The sequence below is a fragment of the Coptis chinensis genome, chromosome 9 (assembly GCF_015680905.1).
Source record: "Coptis chinensis isolate HL-2020 chromosome 9, ASM1568090v1, whole genome shotgun sequence".
Taxonomy (NCBI): domain Eukaryota; kingdom Viridiplantae; phylum Streptophyta; class Magnoliopsida; order Ranunculales; family Ranunculaceae; genus Coptis; species Coptis chinensis.
The window spans coordinates 17,054,145-17,076,196 of record NC_141464.1 but is presented as its reverse complement, the minus strand read 5'-3'; the positions used below and the strand labels follow the sequence as shown (position 1 = coordinate 17,076,196).

Genomic DNA, 22,052 nt, shown 5'->3' with positions numbered 1-22,052 from the left:
GAAATAAAAAAATACCAATATATATAATTATATATACAACTACAAGCCTAAAAGATATGGAAAGATACAAATCAAACAGAGAGTTTGTAATCAGATACTGTTGGAGTTTTACTTAGAGGTGGACTATCTCGCCTATGGAAATACACATGCTCATAATGGTAAAGAAGGTCCTTGTAATATTTCCTCAACCCATATGAACCATTTGTTGCGTTTGCAGGAAAGTTGAAAACTCTGCTTAATTCTCCATATATGAATAATCACAACATGGATGACGTGGTATACCGAACAACTAGGGGAACAATGTTGTCAAGCTCCAACAGAGTAGTCCTAGCGTCATGGAGAACCAAGATGCACTCTTCCTCAGCAACATGAGTTCACCCAGGGTTGTTCTAGGGAAGGTCCAAAGGACCTCTGTGATGATTGGGGGGAAGAATTGTATATATGTTGCTAAAATCTCTTTACCTGACAAATGCAACAATTGGATGTGTACCGCAATGGTGTAGTACAAGTTCAGGTATACACAAACTTAGAAATGCATTAAGCTAGTGTTTATGGTAGGGGCCTATGTGGGCTAAACATATACCATTACAATCTTAACTGCACAGATGGTGGACACTTCACTGAAGAGTGACGAAAAGTCATATGAATTGGCTACCTCAAAGCTCAGTGCTATGCAGAGATGAAAATCAGATAAAATGATCCCTCGGCATCAGAAGCTGCATATTTTGAACCCCTTACTGAACGAAATCCATTATCTGGGCTTGTGTACTTGGGGAGTCAATCCATGTCAGTCAACATACTCCCTATTTCATCATAGTTTCCCCACGGAGGACCATCGAAGCACATTCAAGTAAAAGGGTATCATCGAGGAGATTGAAAGAGTCGCTTGCTCTTAATTCCAAGCACCTTGGTGGGGTGGCACCGATAATCGATCCCGCAAAAGGTACAAAGAAATGTTGAGCCATCATAGGAATGATTGTCTTTTGATGAATCCATGTTGCAAGATTGCGGTGAGAGAGTAGCTTCCTGACTGATCCTCAAGTTATGGACACCTCCTACACAATTTCATCATACCCGCCTTGGAGTACTTAGGTGCGGTGGCATCCATCTACAAACAAAACCAAAAGGAATAAACACAAATTTACAAGATAAGTAACAAAACTTCACACTAGCAAAAGTGATATGAACAAAAGAAAATACAAAAAGGTGAAGCCAATACCTTGTTACAAAGAGCAGATCATCCGCTTCACTCCCGAGTGAATGCAAGCAAAGCATGCTCACGAAGTTTGTCCATCCTTGGAGATTCCACTTCAAAACCACCGGTGGTTGAGTCAATGATCAAGACCGCACAATCAGCCTGGGAAGTTCCGGTGATCATGTTCTTGATAAAGTCAACGATGTCGAGGAGCATCAATGAGCGGTCAAAGAGTACTTGGTTGTCTCGAACTTCCATAAGGCAATGTCGATGGTGATACCACATTCACACTCGAGCTTTAAGCTTGTCAAGAACCCATGCGTGCATTTTGAAAGACCTTTTGTTCATCTCAGCCACTTCTTTCTCAAAGTTATTTCAATGACACGCTTGTCAATTCCACCGAGCTTGTAGATCGGGGCCCGGTGGTTGTGGACTTCCTGTGAGTCGACATGACCAATAACAACAATGCTTATATGAATCTTTTCCTTACCCATGGCTGTAGTTAATAAAAGTGAAGGAAAAGAGACAATTGGGATATAGATCGGATCGTGCTCATTGCCAAAGGAAAACAAAAATGCTGCAGACAAAATGAATCTAAAAGCTAGCACGGATGGGCCTCACAAAGTTAACTAGAAGGGGAATATGATGTAAGATATATATTTGTTTGGGACTACTCAATTACATTATTACTAAAAGCTTGTGGGGAAGAATAGAACCAAGCTTTTGCAGCAAAAGAAATGAATGTACAAGGGAACCTTAGACAAACCTTGTGAATTATATCCACAAGTAGTCATTGCCAAACAACAAAGATAACGTATGTACAAATGGAGAAGTCTAAACGAATGTAGTCAAATAACATACTTACAGCCACGCCCAAACAAAACTAGTAAAATAAACAACTTTTTTTTTTTTGGATCTTTGTAACCGATCCTAGGCTTGGAGGCTTGGCACCCACGCCCGGACAAAATAAACATTAAGCGTCGTCCTTTGGAACTTGTAGAAAAGCTGTTGGCCAAGTGACATATCCATGCACACCCACTTCTCCAAGTGTACTAGCAAAATCATTTGGAAAGAACACTGGCCTCATTTGTCAACCACCTCGTTAAAGAGAATTTTGAAAACCCCCTCTCCCATGGGCCTACCATGGACAATAGATTGTGGGTTTACTGCAACAATCTCTCTCCATTAGCAACCTTTAAACCCCCGACAAAATACAAATCTCTCATCTTGTTCATAAATGAATAATGCATCTGCATTAATTTTGAACTAACATAAATACCTTTTAAAGTAATAGACCATAAAAAAATGCACCAATATATAAAACTATCCCAAAAAAAAATATACCGACTAGGCTGCCTTTAATGGAACTTCTACAATAGGTGTTTTCGAAACAGGATTTCTTTGAGTTTGGGATGCGGGGCTAAATGTAGACAAACCACATGTTAGCAACTAAGGAAAACCGAAACAACACCACTCTAAAGTTCAACAATCCTACCACATGTACATGTGATGCCACTATCATGTCCTTCACCATTTGAAGCTCGTTTCTAACCCGTCCAACTTTGAATTTGTAGTAGTGTTTTCACATCTCAACTCTTCATTTTTCTTGAACCCGAGCAGTTTTTTCACCATGGTACTACTAACACCAAAGACCTATACCTCTCATATGTCCACTTTTGTCTTTTCCAAGTGTCGTAGACTAATCCGATTTACACATAAAAACAGATGGAATAAATATATAAAGATATATACCAATGCATTAAGTATTACTTGCACTGTGCAAGTGCATCAACAACACTCAAAATGTTGGATGAAGGATCAGAATTCACAATTCCTTGAATTTTTTCCTAAAACATTTTTAATTAGTTAGCAATATAAACTAATAAGCTTTGTAAAACTATGAGTGACTGAAGAATAAAATGTAGTCAATTTTTTAGCACTTACAGCGATCTCAGGACACTAAATGGTTTTGTCTTTCTTAGTATGGGCTCGAATGTATACCTCTGCCCTCCCAACCTCCAAGTCAGATTTGAACTTGTTTTCCACAGCCTTAAAATATAGGTGTATGTGAGTATAAAAAACAACTATGTTAATTTAATCTTCTAATTCCTTTATTGCATCTTTTAAAAAAAATAAAACATGCCTAATTATCACACTCCACAAAAGAATTGAACCATACTCACAATGACATGCCGTGTGGCAGCCATGCTCCTCCTGCCAAGTGTATTTGGTGCTCTGAGTTTCGAACGGTTAGCCTTGTTTCTTTTGCTTGCAGCCTAAGTTAATCCAACAAAAAAAAAATCATTAACTCATTACTAATTAAAGTTGTCAAATACTTAATCAAAGAGGAGTCAAAGAAAAAAAAATAGGATTATGTAATTGAGACTGAAACTTCTCACTCTTTTGTGTATTCGTAAAACCAATACCCCTTGCTCCTCTGTTCAAAAAGGAGGGGTGGAGCTGCTCTCACCGATGCCCAACTTTTACCTTTGATATGGCACTTATACAAGTTATGCCTGTGATTTCTCCAAGCTTGATCCATACTCTCTCTGAGGTACTCTAGTGAAACGTCATCAAAATCAAAATTGTCCTAATATGCATGTAAAAGTAACATTGATTGGTACACATTGTAGTATGTCTTAAAGCAATAAACTCATACTTAAATTTAATAAACATAGTTAAAAGATAATATACCTCCGTAACACTCAAAACTCTTTTTTATAGTCAATTGGCACTACACTAAAAGTTACGGTATGTTATTGGAACATATTTCCTAGTGTTCACTCCTAACCCGGTAATAAATGCCCTAGTACCCAGATCTAACCCATTGGGCTGTCCTAGCTCATTAGTACTAACTTTCCTTTTCTTCCCATCAGGTAATGCTTTAGGGCCTTTTGAGGGTCCTCTCTTGGTAGAAGAAGTCACTGCAGGTGTCCCTCCTACATGTGTCAGAATAATAAATATGGTAACACCATAAAATAAAATGTTATAAAACAAGAATGTTTAGGGTACACAGTATATTACCACCTATCTCATTGTCACCCAAATCAGCACCTTGCAAATTGCTACGGTCATGTCCATCACCTTTAATTGCTATCGTCTTCTTGTCTAGCACCTTGCTTAATTGCTACCATCTTGTTCGTCCAAAGGATCCATAAGTCTATCTGGATGAAAAATCCAAGACACCAGTTAGAGTGACAAACACCAAAGTCCCAAACTAAAACTAACAATTAAAGAAGTAACAAGTAAAGATTCTAATAAAGCAGAAGAACTATTTCACAGAGTAAAAGTTTCCATACCAAACTCTTTGGAAGAAAGCTCTGGATTTGTGAAAAATGACATGGGCTGAACCACATATATATAAGCACCTGGATTATGGAGAAGATGGAGGAAAACTAACTTGCACGACCATGGAGTGTGGGTTTCGTGCAATCTTTCTAGAGGGAGTTAGTTATTTCGCGGGTGTTTTAGAAGAAATTCGATGGTTTGGCGCTTCGATATGCGTGGCAATTCCCATTCTCATTTGTTATCATCCACGACTTAGGTCAGTCACATTTGATCATGCTTTTTGGGGTCTGATTCGGGTCACTTATTTTAACCAAGTCCATGGGCAAAAACCATGTTAACCCATTTTTAGAGGCCCACTTGTGTTCTTTTCTTTTTACTATAGTCAATAGTCTATGTAATTGTGCATGTGTGCATGTGTGCGGTTCAGTGGGGTGAAACCCCGCTAAACTTTGTGTGTGTGTGTGTGTGTGTGTGTGTGTGGGGGGGGGCTAGGGCAGCGAATTGAGTCGGGTTTGACCCGAATCCGAATAGTTCGGGTTTGGGTCGATTTTCATATCCGTTTATTTATTTGCGTCGGGTTCGGATTCGGGTTTGGATATATTTTTTGGGCTTTTTTTGCATTTTTAGTGTTATCCGATCGGGTTGGTCGGGTTCAGATACAAGATTTCAATTTTATTTGGATTTGGATATAGCCATATCCAACCTGAACCCAACCCGTTCCTTGCCCTAGTAGGGGCCGTGGGTGGGGGTGTAAACATGTCTAGCAAACTGGGTGTGCCGGGGTTCAAATTATACTCCAATTTCACACTAATGTATAAATTATAACTATCTACACCCTATAGTTCCCCGCCAATGGATTGAGAGACGCTAAAAAAACAGGATTTTAAACTTCGACGTCACTTGGAGCGACAACCTTAATTAATTACAAATCGACACTTAAGAACTAAAGAGGGATGTGATGCTCATGCCTTTTAACAACTTGTAGGTTAATATATATTGCGCGCATATATAGTTTAAACTTTGTATAGTTGATGTTTGAACTCTTCACATTACTTCGTCCTATTGATTAATTAGATTATAATATTAAACTTAATTTTAAACTGTACCTAACTGCATATAATTAATTAACAATAATAATAATATCATCACTTCTTGATTTTAATTATCTCAAGTTTGTAACTAGCTAGATGATTATCACTAATTTTAAAGTTTAATTCGATAAGTATATAAGTGAATCATGCATGTTTTTTGAATGGAACAAATTAATATTGGTGTTCTATTGGAATTTGAACAAAAACTTGGCTGAATATATTTAAAAGAGTCTAAAGTTGTATTTGTATGTAAAAAAAAAAAAAAAAAAAAAAAAAATAATAAATATAAAAATATATATATATATATATATATATATATATATATATATATATATATATATATATATATATATATATATCATCTTAAACCTCATTCCATATTCAAAATTATTACAATTATGCTTCTTCTATTCGAAAAACAATAAAAAATAATAATATTAATGTAAAAGGTTTTAATTTCAGTTAAAAGAAATTAAGAGAAGTCAACAATGATAATAGAAGATTTTGTGATAGTTTCTGCAACAATTTGGAACAATTACTATTTCCAACGGCTAAATTACATCGAGCAAATTTAAAAAAACTATCGAGGATAACAATGCGACGGTTTTTCTTACCGACATCTATGATGTGACACATTTCCCAACAAAAAATGAGTGTCAAAGAGTTGCAATTATAAAATATGACAAACTCGAAAAATTTGTGACGGTCATTTACTAGTACTTGCAGTCTTAAACCGTTGCTAGGTAACGACAATTGATGAGTATCGAGGAAGCTCTTACTCGACTGTTGGGGAAAATCAAATTTTTGGTAGTGTATAGATATGGCTATTAATAATCAAGCTCGATCACTTGAGCAAAACTATTTGGCATATTATTACTAATCTACTCTCTTTTCTTTTTCAATAGCTCAAAGGTAAGTATTTTCACAACTCAAATGTCTTACTTTCAATTCACCAAATAAGCATGATGTTTCATGGTTCCTGATAAAAGATAAAATTGAATAGTCTACCTACGAAATGAACGATGAACTCAAAACGTAAGTAAACTAAAACTATCTACGTGTCTATTTTTATCAAAGTTTCTACTCTCAATACTATGAGATATAGTGGAGTAGGAAGTTCGTTCCACTCCTAGTTCTCTAGCATGGAATGTTTTCTAGTCTAATTTGTCGGTCTTAAGTCTAATGAGAGCTTTATGAAGGGGAATTATACTACAATGCAATATGGAAAGCAATATGTTGAATGTCACTACGAAATATATGGAAATACTAATGTTCTTGAATCTAGATAAAGAATTAGAGGGGAATTGAATCCACCTCGAATCCAACTTAATCACCTAGAATAGACTGTTGTAATCCAATTCTTACGTTCTTACGGTCAGAATTGCTCGTTCTAATCCCTAATTAACATGGCATTTCTACCAATTATAATTAGCATGTGAGGTCGTCCACCCATTCTCATGGCGAAACACGACCTTCTAGAATGGAATAGACTCTACAACGCTTCTACACTATACAACTAAGTTTTCATCAAGGCTTCATTAACCCCTCTAATGGAGGTTTTAGCCTTGATTCATCAAACCATCATTTCCCATTGAAATTGAATACAACATATTACAAAGATTCTAACTTTATGAAATTTAACTAAACAATAATCAAAATCTAATTAATAACTAAGAATTGAATGATAACAAGAATTGAAATTAGATCTAATAAATTGTAAATGACAAAAATCGAAATTGACAAGAATAACTATTTTATTTATCTAATCAATAAAGAACAATGATTTAAAGTTTTAATCTAAAACAGGGAATGAAATTCTAAAACTGAGATCTAAAACTAATTAATGGAGGCTACTAATCTAATTTCTAATCTAGGTCTAACTATCTACCATTAACAAAGAGCTAAGCTTTTGTTTTTATACTTTCAGATCCAAAAATCGTGCATGGGCTTGGAGCCATGTTTTGGGCCAAAGAATCAGGCCCAAAACCCAATTCTTTCAGTCCAAAAAGGCCTCTTCAGCTGCAGTTGGCTTCAACAGACTTTTCGTCCACTTTTGCTCCTCTAATTTTATCAAGTCTTGGACCATTGGAAAGCTCTTTCCGAGCCGGTCGTTTTGACATAAGGTAGGCCCCATTCCGAGATCTGAGTCCAAAGATACGCGGAAGTTCTCTCACGACTTGTGTCAAGCATTTACGCCGCGTCGACTTTTCAGCTTTTGACCGGGCTTTAGAAAGGCTTTATCTTCTTGAATCTTGGCCTTTAATCACGGAACTCCTTAGTAACCGACCTTTGTTCCTTTATCTCGCTAAAGTGGTACATTTCTACACATCATGGACTTTGAAGCCTGAAATGCATAAAAACACGTAATCAGTGTTAACTCTTAATTATTACTCACATAATTGGTCTAAAAGTATGATGGTTAAGGGGTTAAAACTACAGTTTTGGGCTCTAATCAAACCACCCCCAAACAGCATTTTGCTTGTCCTCAAGCAAAGATGAGAAATTAGAATAAGTGACCAAAAATGGAGTTCTATCTACTCTCGTTTCGCTGAGTGCGATTGCATTGACCATATGCAACAAGGCCTTAAACCACTAGGAATTCCCTAGTGGACGAGTTATAGCCTCGTGAGAGTTTTCCAAGTGAAGGTACTCACAAACTTCATCTATACTACAACGACTAAGAAAGAAAACTATTGTTTCCTTATTCATGCTCCAAATTATCTATACATCTCACTAGCTATGACCAAGAATAACCAAGTCAAAAACCTAAGCTAATATATGCATAATAATCAATCATCTACAATAAACATATATACAATGAGTAATATTATGAAATGCAATAGCAGGTCCGTTTTCAAACTTCGGAATAAGCGTCCTTAAGTAGGTTCTCACAATAATAGTCAAGATACAACACTCTGATTTTTCCACTCAAGTTTCGCTACTCTAAGCTACAAGAAAGTGGGCACACTTTACCTTACAATCTCAATGACACACAAGGAAGCCGGAGTCGATCAAACACATCTGCCACTTACTATCACACTAACCTACTCCTAATTGAGCTAGAGGTCTTTATTAGGTGTTTCGGGGATTAGGAGATGGTTTAAGAAGGAAGGAAATGGATATTCAAAAAGGACAAATCTGAGATAATAGAGTCTTCATATTATGTAACTAGAGAAAACCTTGTTATTTATTTTTGCTTTTACACTTTGTTTCCATCCTTAGCCATATTTTTTCTCTTTTTCTTTGGCTTTTGACTCCTTTTATTCTATTTTTTGGAGTTTTTATTTTATTTTTATTTTTATTTTTCTTTTCTTTGGATGGAAACTTCTTTTCTTTATTTTCTGAAGCAACTAACTAATTTTTGTTTACACAGGTTTTTCTCTTCTTCTTTCTTCCTCATTCTATTCTCAGACTTATTCTAAATTGGGTAGGTTGATTTTTTTTTTTTTTTTTTTTGTTTTTTGTAACAGGGGTAAAGGATTTGTGGTTTATAAAAGGCTAAAGAAAGGCTCGATGGGGGCTTAACTTAGCGGAAAATATACTTAGGTCGAATTTCTAGCTATATCGATCCAAAAATGGCCTAAATTCTCTTTTAGGACATGGTATAGTGGTCAAGCAAGTGGACGTGTGATTTCTCTATTCGAATATACTTCTCCCTTGTGTCATTTCTCAAATGTTTTCACATCATATAAGGCTTTAGGCTATATTCTCACAGATTTGTAGAATAAGTACTCTAGCCTAGATTTTAAAACTTATTGCCAAACAATCATAGATACTCATGTAATATATTTATAGATAGATGCAAAGATTATTATCTACATATTAACCTAAGTTTCTAAAAACTATTCTAATGCAAAAGCTACATTGAGACTTCTAGATTATTAAGAGCATAGAGAAAGAAACAATACCAATATTCCTAAGTGTATAGCATAAACTTTTTATTTTTATTTTTATTTTTTTAAGACAAATAATACGTAATATACAACCTAATATGTGCTTAACATTTACATCGTGTTTCTATACCACCCCCAAACAATTTGGGAGAAGGGGGTTCATGAAACAATTCAATAGCACAATTAAATTATGTAACTAACTAATTTTTATAATTTTTAACATTTTATAAATAAAAGTGCATAATTTACATCCTAAAAGTGTCTAATTTTTGCAAATGTTTCTATCCCACCCCCAAACAATCGAACGCTTTGTCCTCAAAGTGTAAAGAGATAAGGAAAGAATTTACCATAGAAACGTGGCAAAATTGGCAAAGACTGTGAATGTAAATATTGTAAAGATGATATGATAATATGAAGCATAATTAAACCATTACGCACTAACTAACACAACCTCTATGGAGTAAAACATGACAGGCTTAGGGTGGCAACAAGATTTGAAATGAATACCAAAATACGCCACCCCCAAACAAAATTGGAAAACTCTTTTTAAGTTTTGAATTTTTGTTTGGCCTATACTCTAGAAAGTTGGTATTATACCTAAAACTTGGGTCTTTTAAGGTCGATTCGAGACTTGCTAGATTACTATTTTTATAGCTTTAAACTTTTTTACTTTTTATGAATTAGGTTTAATATAAAGGAAAACAATAATAAGCAAAGATAAAGACATAATTCACACCATAGAGAAACATGACTCAAAACCAAGAAAACATGCAAGAGTGGAAAACGTGAATTATGTGAACCGTGGACTTAGGATCCGTACTTACAACCACACACTCCATAGGGGAGGGCCGGTTACCTGAATGGTGCATTCACCAATATATGGAAATGAAAGGAAATGCACCAAACACAAAAATTGAGTCGTTTATAGTCAGATACTCGAGACTTTATCTAAATATATGTATGAATATGCAGTTTATCATATATCAACAACCGAAATAGTTGTGGATCGTTCCATAAATAAATATCATAGAAAACATATCCAAACACAATCAAGCACCAAGATTTCCTACGACGCAGCCTAGTGGAATGAAAGCGAAGTCGGATAGACCTATAACATAACCGAGCATGCACCTTATGTTTCATCTTTGAACGAGAGGGTGTCCTAGTGAATAAGTGTGGAAAAGTGAATGGTTGTGGAAAATATGGTGGATTGGGATAAGTTTTAGAGGGAAAGCATGGAAAAAATGAGGATGTGGGTTTAGCACAAAACTCATTCATGGGTGTAGTTAGGGACCTGTCTCAAGTCCGAAAATGAAGGTTTCAAGTGGTTTATCCTTGGGAAGTATTTGTTTACTAGGTGGATTTAAAAAATCATGAAGCACAGGAGAAACTAAAGGATCGAGTGCAAACTCAAGGTTCCTTTGAAAAGGTGGAGGGTGGGGAATATTGGTGATGGAAGGTGAATGATTCTCACCTAGAGCTCTCAAGTCCATATCATCATAAATCTTGATATATGCAAGACATTCCTCAATAGGTGGGTCAAAAGGATCACTGGGATAGAGATTGAAAAATTCATCTTCTGTCATAGCATCAAGGGATGAATGGTTGTTGGCAAGGTGGGACTCGAAGTGGTAAAGAAGTGGTGCAAAAAGAGTTGCGTGAATTCTTCTTCGATTTTCGCCTACTACCGTGGAGTCATTGTTAAAGTCGGAATTTTTGAAGGAAATGAATTTGTTAATCTGTTTCTCCGAAACATGTTTTTGAAGTAATCTTGAGCTAAGATCTCGATCATGCTAACCTCGCCATTTGTAGATGAATCGAGATATCGCGGTCCTCGCTTTGAAAACATTTACCTCAACGTAAAGATAGCCAAAGGACAAGGACATCGAACCATCGCGGCAGTTTATAAAGCGTTGGTAGTAGCCAAGAAGGGACGCCCTAAAAAATAATAGGTACAGAGTCGTTAGTGACTTCGTGGTCGAGGATAACAAAGTTAATTTGGGTAGTAAAAATTTTGCACTTTAACCAAAGACGTTTTCAACCACACCCTTAGGATAATTTAATAGACCGATCGCCTAATTGCAATGTCATTTTTAGTAGGTTGCATCTCCTCTAGACCTATTTATTTATACAAATAAAATGGGAGTAAGTTAACACTAGCCCCTAGGTCTAGTAGCCGGGTCGTCGTCGGTGAGAATCTCCTAAGGTGCATTTAGACAAAGGGATCGACCGGGGTCCTTGTACTTAACAATTCCATTATTTTCGGATAAAGTTGGGAACTGCTCAGGTTAGAAAGCGCCTTTAGGTATGTTGGTCTTACGCCTAGTAGTGCACAACTCCTTAAGAAACTTAGCGTGGTTAGGTAGCTTTTTATAGCTTCGAGAAAAGGAAGGTTTATCGTTAGATTTTTGAAAACATTCCTAATCTCCTCAAAGTTAGTATCCCCGGTTAGCATGGCTAATTTCGAGGAACGGTGGTTTCGCTTCTATATTTAGTGTATGGCTCGACTTGATGTGTAACATTGGCTTTCTGTTTCTTAGGTTATGGTTTAACCGGTACCTCTACGGTGGTAGGTTCTTCAGTTTCTATTTCGCATCTAGTTCGATATCCGTGTGGAGAATTGATGGGGTAACTATAGGCATAGTTATTTTGTTATCAACCACTCTTCAAGAACGGAAAGTGGTGATGGCATTTAAAATGACCTACGGATGTAGTTTCCGTACTAGTATTACCATTTACCTCAAAGGTCGTGGTTTGCTTTGTTCTAGGGTTGGGTATCGCTTTGGCCTAGAAAACGCCTTTGGTTGGGCTTTCTCTTGGGCTAACCGTTGGTTTAAATTATTAACGGATTGTAGAATGTGTTGGTTAGATTGAGCCATGGTTTGGAAAAGTTGTTGGCTCACTTGTATGAAGGTGTCAAGACGATCCGGTTGTGTGGGTGTAGTAGTCACGGGTGGTGTGGAACGAACTAACTCGCGTTGATTATTTATGGGCGGATTGTGATAGTTATTATTTATCGAACGATACCTCTATTAGCATTATAATTATTATAACTACATTGACCTTGTGCTTGACTTTGTCGAGGTTGCGCTTTGGTTGTTATAATTATTATAATTACCCCGATCCCGTCCTTGTTGTGGTGGAGCTTGGTTATAACCGTAAGCGTTGGCCTAACATATTGATTATTGTACCCGTAGGTGTGACTTGTTGGTTATTTCTCCAACCGAAGTTGGGATTTTGTCTCCAAGGGTGTTAGGTTCACTATTAATGGAACAAGAATGTTCATAGGCTATAGGACGATGGGAGTCGGGATGCTCGGGACTCCAACGTGAAACTACATGGATTTGAATTTACATTCATTACGGGGATAGGTTTTTGTTGTACGTAAATGGCCTCTACCTTTTTGTGAGGGATTCAATTAGAGTTTTAAGCTCGGGATCTGATTTAACCTCAAACATCTTGGTAATTTTAATCGCTGTTGAAGAAGAACTAGTGGGAGCGGGGAGTAATCGTCACTACCCCCCCAATTATTATTACGCTTTAGTCCGATCTTCCACAAATTTATATGCCCTCGAGGCTCCTTTACTTAGGAAACTACCCCATTCATTATGTCTAGGACTTCTTTATGGTGGTGTAGAAGTCCTTTGAAAAAAGGCACTAACTAACGGTCTTTTGCTAGGTGATGGTGTGGACACTCTATAAGAAGATCGGTGAAACGATTCCAAGCCTCCTGAAAATGATGCATGAGGATTCTCCGTAAAAGAAGTGAATCTTGGAAAGCATTTCATCCGTCTTTGGGGTGGGTAAAAATGTTCCATAAACGGTGAACAAGTTTGGCCCACGAAGTCCTTGAAATTAGGCGCTTTGGGCGTTAACCAAGACGCCCTTTATCGCCTAAGGTGAAAGGGAATACCCTCAATTTAATTTGTTCCGCACCAACCGTAGGATGGTGGAATGTTGTAAGGACTTGTTCAATCCTACGCGATGCCGATAAGGTTTTTCATGGTCTAAACCATGAAAACGGGTAACAAATTAAATATGTTTGGGGAATTCAAAAATCCCCATCGGGTCGCTAGAACGATGCAAGATTTAGGGCTATCGCCAAGGCTTTTAAAAAAGTCGAGAGAGGAGTCTCTCTTTCTTCACCATTCAGGTCGGTGTGGTTGGTGGGATAGTAGTTAGAGGGGTAGTGATTGGTATACTCGATAGATTTGTTTGTTGATGTTGACGGTTAATTACGTTCGGTGTTTTTCTCCGACCAGATCTTAATCTCATGCAAGTCTAAGTCTAAACACGACAACAATCCAAACAATCTTGATATATTAGTATGAACCTCTAACTGGAGATGCGAGGTATGGAAGAAAGGAATACCTGATAGCGTCCTTGCTTCGCTTATGAATAGCGTCTTGTTTACGCGTGTTCAGTGTAATTAACAAGTTAGAACACTGAAAAACTTAAAAAATCGAAGTTCGAAACAAACCTGTAGAAATCCGGAAAATTTTGCTTAGGGCGCAGGTGCGCTCGCATAGGGCGCGGTCGCGCTCCGTGTTCCAGTAAGTTAGCGCGGGTCGCGCTCGGTATGAGGGCGGGTCGCGCTCGTGGTCCAGTAAAATCAGGGCGGATCGGTATGAGGGCTGGTTGTTCCAGCTATAGGCGCAGGTGTGCTCTTTATAGGGTCGTCGCTTCGATGTAATTTTTGGCGGAATTTTTCACGCTTGAAACGGATAACCACAGTATGAATCAAACAAGGGTGGGTGGGTTTAATGGGACTTAAAAATGACTAATTCTACTATGAAAACAATGCTAAAGTGCAACTAAGATGGCAGCGGCGCCATTTGATAAAACATAAAAATGAATAGTTTACCTACGAAATGAACGATGAACTCAAAACGCAAGTAAACTAAAACTATCTACGTGTCTATTTTTATCAAAGTTTCTACTCTCAATACTATGAGATATAGTGGAGTAGGAAGTTCGTTCCACTCCTAGTTCTCTAGCATGGAATGTTTTCTAGTCTAATTTGTCGGTCTTAAGTCTAATGAGAGCTTTACGAAGGGGAATTATACTACAATGCAATATGGAAAGCAATATGTTGAATGTCACTACGAAATATATGGAAATACTAATGTTCTTGAATCTAGATAAAGAATTAGAGGGGAATTGAATCCACCTCGAATCCAACTTAATCACCTAGAATAGACTGTTGTAATCCAATTCTTACGTTCTTACAGTCAGAATTGCTAGTTCTAATCCCTAATTAACATGGCATTTCTACCAATTATAACTAGCATGTGAGGTCGTCCACCCATTCTCATGGCGAAACACGACCTTCTAGAATGGAATAAACTCTACGCTTTTACTTTTACACTATACAACTAAGTTTTCATCAAGGCTTCATCAACCCCTCTAATTGAGGTTTTAGCCTTGATTCATCAAACCATTATTTCCCATTGAAATTGAATACAACATATTACAAAGATTCTAACTTTATGAAATTTAACTAAACAATAATCGAAATCTAATTAATAACTAAGAATTGAATGATAACAAGAATTGAAATTAGATCTAATAAATTGTAAATGACAAAAAATCGAAAATTGACAAGAATAACTATTTTATTTATCTAATCAATAAAGAACAATGATTTAAAGTTTTAATCTAAAAACAGGGAATGAAATTCTAAAAACCGAGATCTAAAACTAATTAATGGAGGCTACTAATCTAATTTCTAATCTAGGTCTAACTATCTACCATTAACAAAGAGCTAAGCTTTTGTTTTTATACTTTTAGATCCAAAAATCGTGCATGGGCTTGGAGCCATGTTTTGGGCCGAGAATCGTGCCCAAAACCCAATTCTTTCAAATCCAAAAGGCCTCTTCAGCTGCAGTTGGCTTCAACAGACTTTTGTCCACTTTTACTCCTCTGATTGGGTCAAGGCTTGGACCATTGGAAAGCTCTTTCCCGAGCGGTCGTTTTGACATAAGGTAGACCCCATTCGAGGTCCGAGTCCAAAGATATGGCCTTCGGAAGTTCTCACGACTTGTATGATGTTTTTACGCGTCGACTTTTCAGCTTTTGACCGGCTTTAGAAAGGCTTTATCTTCTTGAATCTTGACCTTTAATCACGGAACTCCTTAGTAACCGACCTTTGCTCCTTTATCTCGCTAAAGTGGTACATTTCGCACATCATGGACTTTGAAGCCCGAAATGCATAAAACACGTAATCGGTGTTAACTCTTAATTATTACTCACATAATTGGTCTAAAAGTATGATAGTTAAGGGGTTAAAACTACAGTTTTGGGCTCTTATCAGTTCCAAAGAGGTTTCAAAAAAAAAAAAATCTACAATCCTTAGTAAACAACTCTATTTGGAAAGTAGGTCTTGGTGATAACATCAACATTTGGCAAGACTCATGGATACCGCCTAATACACCATATGGGAAAGTACCCCAAGACACAAGAGGTCATCCTGACTACAAGACACAATAGGTCATCCTGACTACAACAAAGTCTCTGACCCCATTGACACAAGCACTAGATCCTAGAAGGTTGATACTCTCAATAATCTTTTTGACACCCAGACTAGTTTTAAGATTCAAAACATTTTTCTCTTAAAACGCAACACTGAAGATAACCTTAAATGGAGACACACAAAAAATGGAGAACACACAGTCAAATTAATGTATCATAGTCTAAGTACTCACTCTGTAACAAAAAATAATCCCACAAACTTGGCTTTCTGGCATATAGAAAATCATCCTAGAGCTGCGCTACCATGTGTTGCCTGGAAATGTTATTATAATGTGTTGTTACCAACTAGAGATCATATAAATCTTTTGTTCCATGTTCCAGATAAATGTTGCCTATTATGTGGCTCGCCCATTGATACTGTTCATCATATTTTGTTGAAATGCTCTTTCACTAGAGCATTGTGGTATATCACACCATGGCACTTCCGTTTAGATCATTTCAAAAACTTGCAGGTGATAAGGACCCAAAGCTGTGTAAATAACCCCTTAAGAACATTTTATTTAAAATAATAATGGTTTTCATGCTTTTGCAGGTCTTGATACTTAAACAGCGAAAATCCAGTAAAACCAGCATTTTAACATTGAATAATGGCTAAGGCATTATTTGGAGACAAAGCCCCTATGATAAAGATTAAGAGAAGCCCTTTAGAAGTTCAAAGAAGCCCAATTCAATATTTGCCAAGGCCCAACTTTAGTTGTGAAGTGGATAAGATCAAAATTGTAACTATTAGATCTTGTTAGGCAAGTTTAATTTGTTTTATAACCTTAAGATTTTGTTAGGTAAAAATGTTTTGTAACCTTTAGATTAGTTAGATGAGATATAATCTCAACCCTTCATTCTACCCTCCTTCAACTATAAAGAGGGTAGAGATCATCAATGAAGGTATTAGTTATAGTCATAAAATTAGGCATAAATTACTTGCAGTAGTAGAACCCATTTTAGTTATTTATAGAATTAGAAATCTTTTCCCTCAATTAAATTCTAAACATTTCTTCTTTAATTTCAATTCTCTTTTTTTTATTTTATCTTCATTAATTGTAGTTATTTTACCATGAGCTAACCCATCTATTATGGAGGGTTGGTAAATCAATGCAAGGATGACTCAATTAATGAAAATGTTGATCAATTGCTTCAATTTTAACAAGTTTATTTGATCTTATCTTCCGTACTACAAAATGCTTTGAAGTGGAGAACAAACTAAAGATTTAAGATCAAAGTGCTCCTAGAGATAGGGTGCTAATTTAGTCTCTCATGCTAGTAGAATCTCTTTAGAGATTTGGAAATTCTACTAGGGATCAAAGTCTGAATATTTACCTTGATTTGTCTACGATTGAAGTAAAGATGAGAGAATGAATTGAAATATGTTCATTAATAGTAGTTTGATTCACATGGTAAATAAATTCTCCACACTTTTCTCTCTACCATATTCTCCATCTTAATTTAAGTTCTTTATAATTCATTGTCTTTAAATCAAATAGATAATCAAAAATCCTAAAACAAGATAAAAATCATTTCTCTCCTCCACCCTCAATGATCTAATTCCAATATCTTTAAACATGAATTCCCTTGTTTTGAGGTGTGATCGATACCTTGACTCTAACTATACTCCAATGTTGAGAGTAAGCTTGATGGACACATGAACAATTGGACTTGTTGTATTTTCTTTGGACTTGTACATAAAAAATGCATTCAATAATTAAATACAATCAAGAAAGTGTTATAGAAAGATGAAACTAGATAGAAGAATTGATATCGAACTTGGGATAGGATTTCTCATTAACTTATGCTTCAATTTATAGTATACATGAGAGGACTATTGAATACAAGATATCACATTTTGTATAGTTCACATAATTCATAAGTCACTTTCATAACACTCCCCCTTGAGTGTTCACCGCATATATTAGAAAGACTACCTCGTTGAAGTCTTGATTGGAAAATCTTTTGAAATAAAAAACAAATCAAAAGAAAAAGAGTGCAATGTGCAATTTTTCTACCGTAGCATTTTTTTGGATCCCAATGTTCTATTACTATTCATTTACAGTTGCCTCATTAAAACCTTACTAGGAAAACTCAGTGGGACAAAACCTCTAAAGCACAGACGCACATGGTAAAGAGCTGTGTCTGTGTCTGCGTCGGACGCGGACGCGGGGACGAACGCGTGTCCGACACGATCAACATGGTCAAGACGCAGTCAATCACATTAGACACAAGTCCGGACGCGTTGGGATGCGGTCAAACCAAGGTCAAGACGCAGGTTAACATATAAACATTTTAAAAACAAATAAACAATAAAGACAAAGTAAGCAAAAAAGCCCACGACCTAATTCTCATTCTCACCTTGCTTCTGCTGTGAGTTTTGAAGTCGCGAAGTCTTGAAGTCCTGATCGAAGTCGCCAATTAAACCCATGACCTAATTGACTAATTCTCATTCTCACCTCGCTTTGTTTTGAGATTTTGATGTTTGTGTTTGATTGTTTGTTGAAGAATGAAGACATAGGTTGCTGCTCACTGCTCAGAAAAGGTGAGGTTAGAAAACGTTATTGTCCTTTACTCCTTTTGTTCTAAACTTCTAATCAAACAAGGATTAATTTTTATTAGCTAGAATAATGACTAGCGATTCATCAAAGGATGGTTAGTCTTTAGTATTCTTTTTGTAGTAGAGGCTCTTTTTGCTGCCATTGAGGCTGATCTGAGCATTTTGTCTTTTGTTGGAACAGCCAAAAGAAGAATCAAGGACTTACATTGCATTTTAACAGTTGTTTAGTTTGTCGCTGTCGCTCCTGTCAGTACTTCTGGCTAGGATTTAACATGTATATCTCCACTAACTCACGTTAAACATAGTGATGTATTTGATTGCTTTTCTTTGTCTTTGGTGTTTTGCATATTTGTTTCTACCTATTACGTGGAATATTGTTAATTTTGAATTTATTTAACTTGTAGGCACTGTTAGCACTACGACTTCTAGCAAAAGGGCAGTTGTTTCCATTCCACTGAAATTTTCAAGCAAGGGCAGTTGTTTCAATTCCACTGAAATGAGTTCACAAGAAAAACCTCCTCTTTGGAAGTATGTTACTGTTTTGGAAAAAATTCCAGGAGGAGGCAATGTCCATTTTCAATGCAATTTTTGTTCGGTAGTAATTGTCAGGTCGTATCCAAGAGTGAGGGGTCATCTACTGAAAGTTGTTGGTAGTGGGAGTAAATCATATGCCAAAGTCACTGCTGAGCACTTGGCTGAGATGAAAAAGAGCATTAAAGAGTGTAGGGGGGATTTCCCGTAATTGGATAGATGACACGTGTATGGGAAATAACCCAGGACTATAGATATCTAGAATGAGATGAGGACCATCGGATCAGTTCTGTGAATAAGTGATCTCGTGTTTAGTAGGTATGTGTCTCTAAGCATAAAAGTTCTCCAATTCGTTAGGAACTGATATGGACAGTTCCTGAACTGAAAGAAATTGAAGAGGGTGATCTTTGATGATAAGGAAGGAGTCGTAATGACATATCTTAAGAGTTACCTTTTAGATATAATCTTCCCATATACAATGGGACATTATGATCAACAAGGAAACCAGCCTCTAACAAGATATGGTCTAGATTCAGACTTCCATAAGAAGAGGATTCCTAATAGGAAGACAGAGTCCAAAGATGGAAGGGAACTCACAAGCGGTGAGGGTCGGGCTCTAACCCTAGGACTCTCAAAGCTCTTCCTATATAAACCATAGGAATTCGCTCTTAGGAACTACGCGAAAAATAGGGTTTGATTCTCCTAAATAAACAAGGAGATAATGAGGAGGGCAGCCGCGGTGGCAGTTCAACCCTAAACTCACAACCATCTCATATCTTCTCTACTCAAGAAAAGCTTCTAGATCACAAGGCGCGAGGAATCGGGGGATACTCGAAAAACTCCCTTACATCTTGTGGCACCATCCGTGGGGACGAAGCAGGTAAACATTCGCTCCAAACGATCGATTTAGTCTAAAAACTCTTACCATTGTGATGGCAGGAGCAAAGAAAACAAAGGGAGGTGCTACCACACGCGCGTCAGAGTAGAGAAGAAGAGCACGAGATACCTGAATGTGGGGAGAATGTTGGTCACCAGGATGTGAATAATCCCCTCCAAAGACCTATGACTAGCACCGACGGGCTAGCTACTCAAGAGGAGCGTCAAGATGGTGAGAATGTTATCCTCACCACCCGAGTCCGTTCAAGGCAAGCCAGCAAAGACAGCACTAGAACAGTGAAGAAGCAATCTTGAGCGAAAATTACAGCTGCTGAGGCATTTGTATCAATCTGACACAGGGAAGGAGCCACTCATCGACCTCGATGATGACGACCTTCGAAGGTGGTCATGCAAGGAACCAAGGGTGGGGGGGGGTCGGTTCGATGCGAAACATCCGAGTTGGAATACATAGACTTTCAGATGAGGACTTCGGGATACAACATCCGAACCGAGTCAATCGACCAAGATCGTGATGTCGACCACCGACACCGAAAAAGAGCTCAGATCAAGAAGCATTCTACCAAAGAAATTGCATGGGAAACTGAGAAGAATGACCTGATCCGTCAGATGCATCGGATGAGAGGCAAGGGGAGAAAAATCCAAGACTCCCTTGTTCAATCTGCCATAATAGGGGCAGGCAGATCTCTTTTCGCATCTCGAATAATGAGAAAGCCTTACTCCCGCGGTTACCAGCAACCGAAGTTTAGCGTATTCAATGGTAAGTCAGATCCGGTGGATCACGTATTCAAATATCGAGCAACTATGGGACAATATGAAAGGTATGACCACGTCATGTGTCAAGAGTTCAAAGCTTCCCTGTCTAGATCTATGCTCCAGTGGTACCACAGGTTACCTGAGCGGCAGATTAGGTCCTCAGAAGAAATGTTTAAGACCTTTATAGATAGGTACTCATGCAACAAGAACCAACTAAAGCGGATCGATGCATTGTTCAACATCAAGAAAAAAGACGAAGAAGCATTGAGGTCCTACATGCAACGATTCATGGAAATTTCAATCCAGATAGAGTCTTGTGACGAACAGCTACTATAATAACTTTCAAACAAGGGTTGGATGAAAACAACGCCTTATTCGGATCCCTCTCCAAGAAATCACCCCGCGATTTGGAGGAATTCCTAGACAGGGTTGAGTCTCATGCGGGGTGGGAGGAGGATGTCTTGAACAGACACCAGGAAGCAAATAAGGCTAATCGGACAGCTCCTGTGGCCCCTTGAGAAGGGAATAGGAACTCTTCCCCTCAAAAACCGAAGAGATACCATCATCATGGTCGCCAAAGAGCTGAATCCCTATCAAAGGGACGAATGCCCTGAGGACAGTACCAAAATGTAGCCAGTAGTGCAAACGGAAAACCACAAAAGAAGCCACGTGTGGAAGGAGCTGAAAAAGCTCTTCCCTCGATGGACGAAATTTCACCCCTCCTCGAACAAAATGCCAGATGAGGTTCTAGACTCAATCAAGAATCAGAGTTACCTCAAATGGTCAGCCCCGCTTAAGCTAGGCTCCCTGGGTATCGAGACCAAATGACTACATCGCAAGTTCCATAAGAGTAAGGGTCACGCATTCGCGAGCCCGCAGGACCTCGAAAAATGAACTACATGATCTGATTGAAAGGGGGTATTTGAAGCAATTTGTAGCACACGAACAGGCGAACCCAGTACAGCCTGAGGAGACCAGCACGTCAGTTAAGGATCCCCTAGGTACTGGACCACTCAATGGTTGGCTCCAGATAAATATGATTTCTGGAAAGGCAAGCAAATGAAGTGGGCAGGTCACTGAAAAGGGTGCGCGATATCAAATGTGCATCGCCAAGCAAATGAGGATCATGAACAGCGAATTGACTACAGGTGCTCAGGTCAACGTAGTACCCCACAAAGATCCGCTTATCCTCTTCACCGAGGCTGACTATTTTAGCATCCAGAGCCCATATGAGGATGCACTTGTCCTGACACTTCCTTTTGGAGATTATGATTTGCATCGCATATTGGTTGATCTAGGTAGCTCAGCAGATGTGTTATACTATGACGCATTCA

The 22,052-nt window shown here is 37.7% G+C and overlaps 1 long non-coding RNA gene across 1 annotated transcript; it reads right to left on the bottom strand.

Moving 5' to 3' along the window:
- Positions 1–2,970: 2,970 nt before the first annotated feature.
- On the bottom strand, positions 2,971–3,473 carry LOC147475050 (uncharacterized). The gene is made up of 3 exons (XR_015208059.1): positions 3,379–3,473; positions 3,140–3,244; positions 2,971–3,042 (listed from the first exon to the last, which is right to left on the bottom strand). It is a non-coding gene; the product is annotated as an uncharacterized LOC147475050 (long non-coding RNA).
- Positions 3,474–22,052: the final 18,579 nt, after the last annotated feature.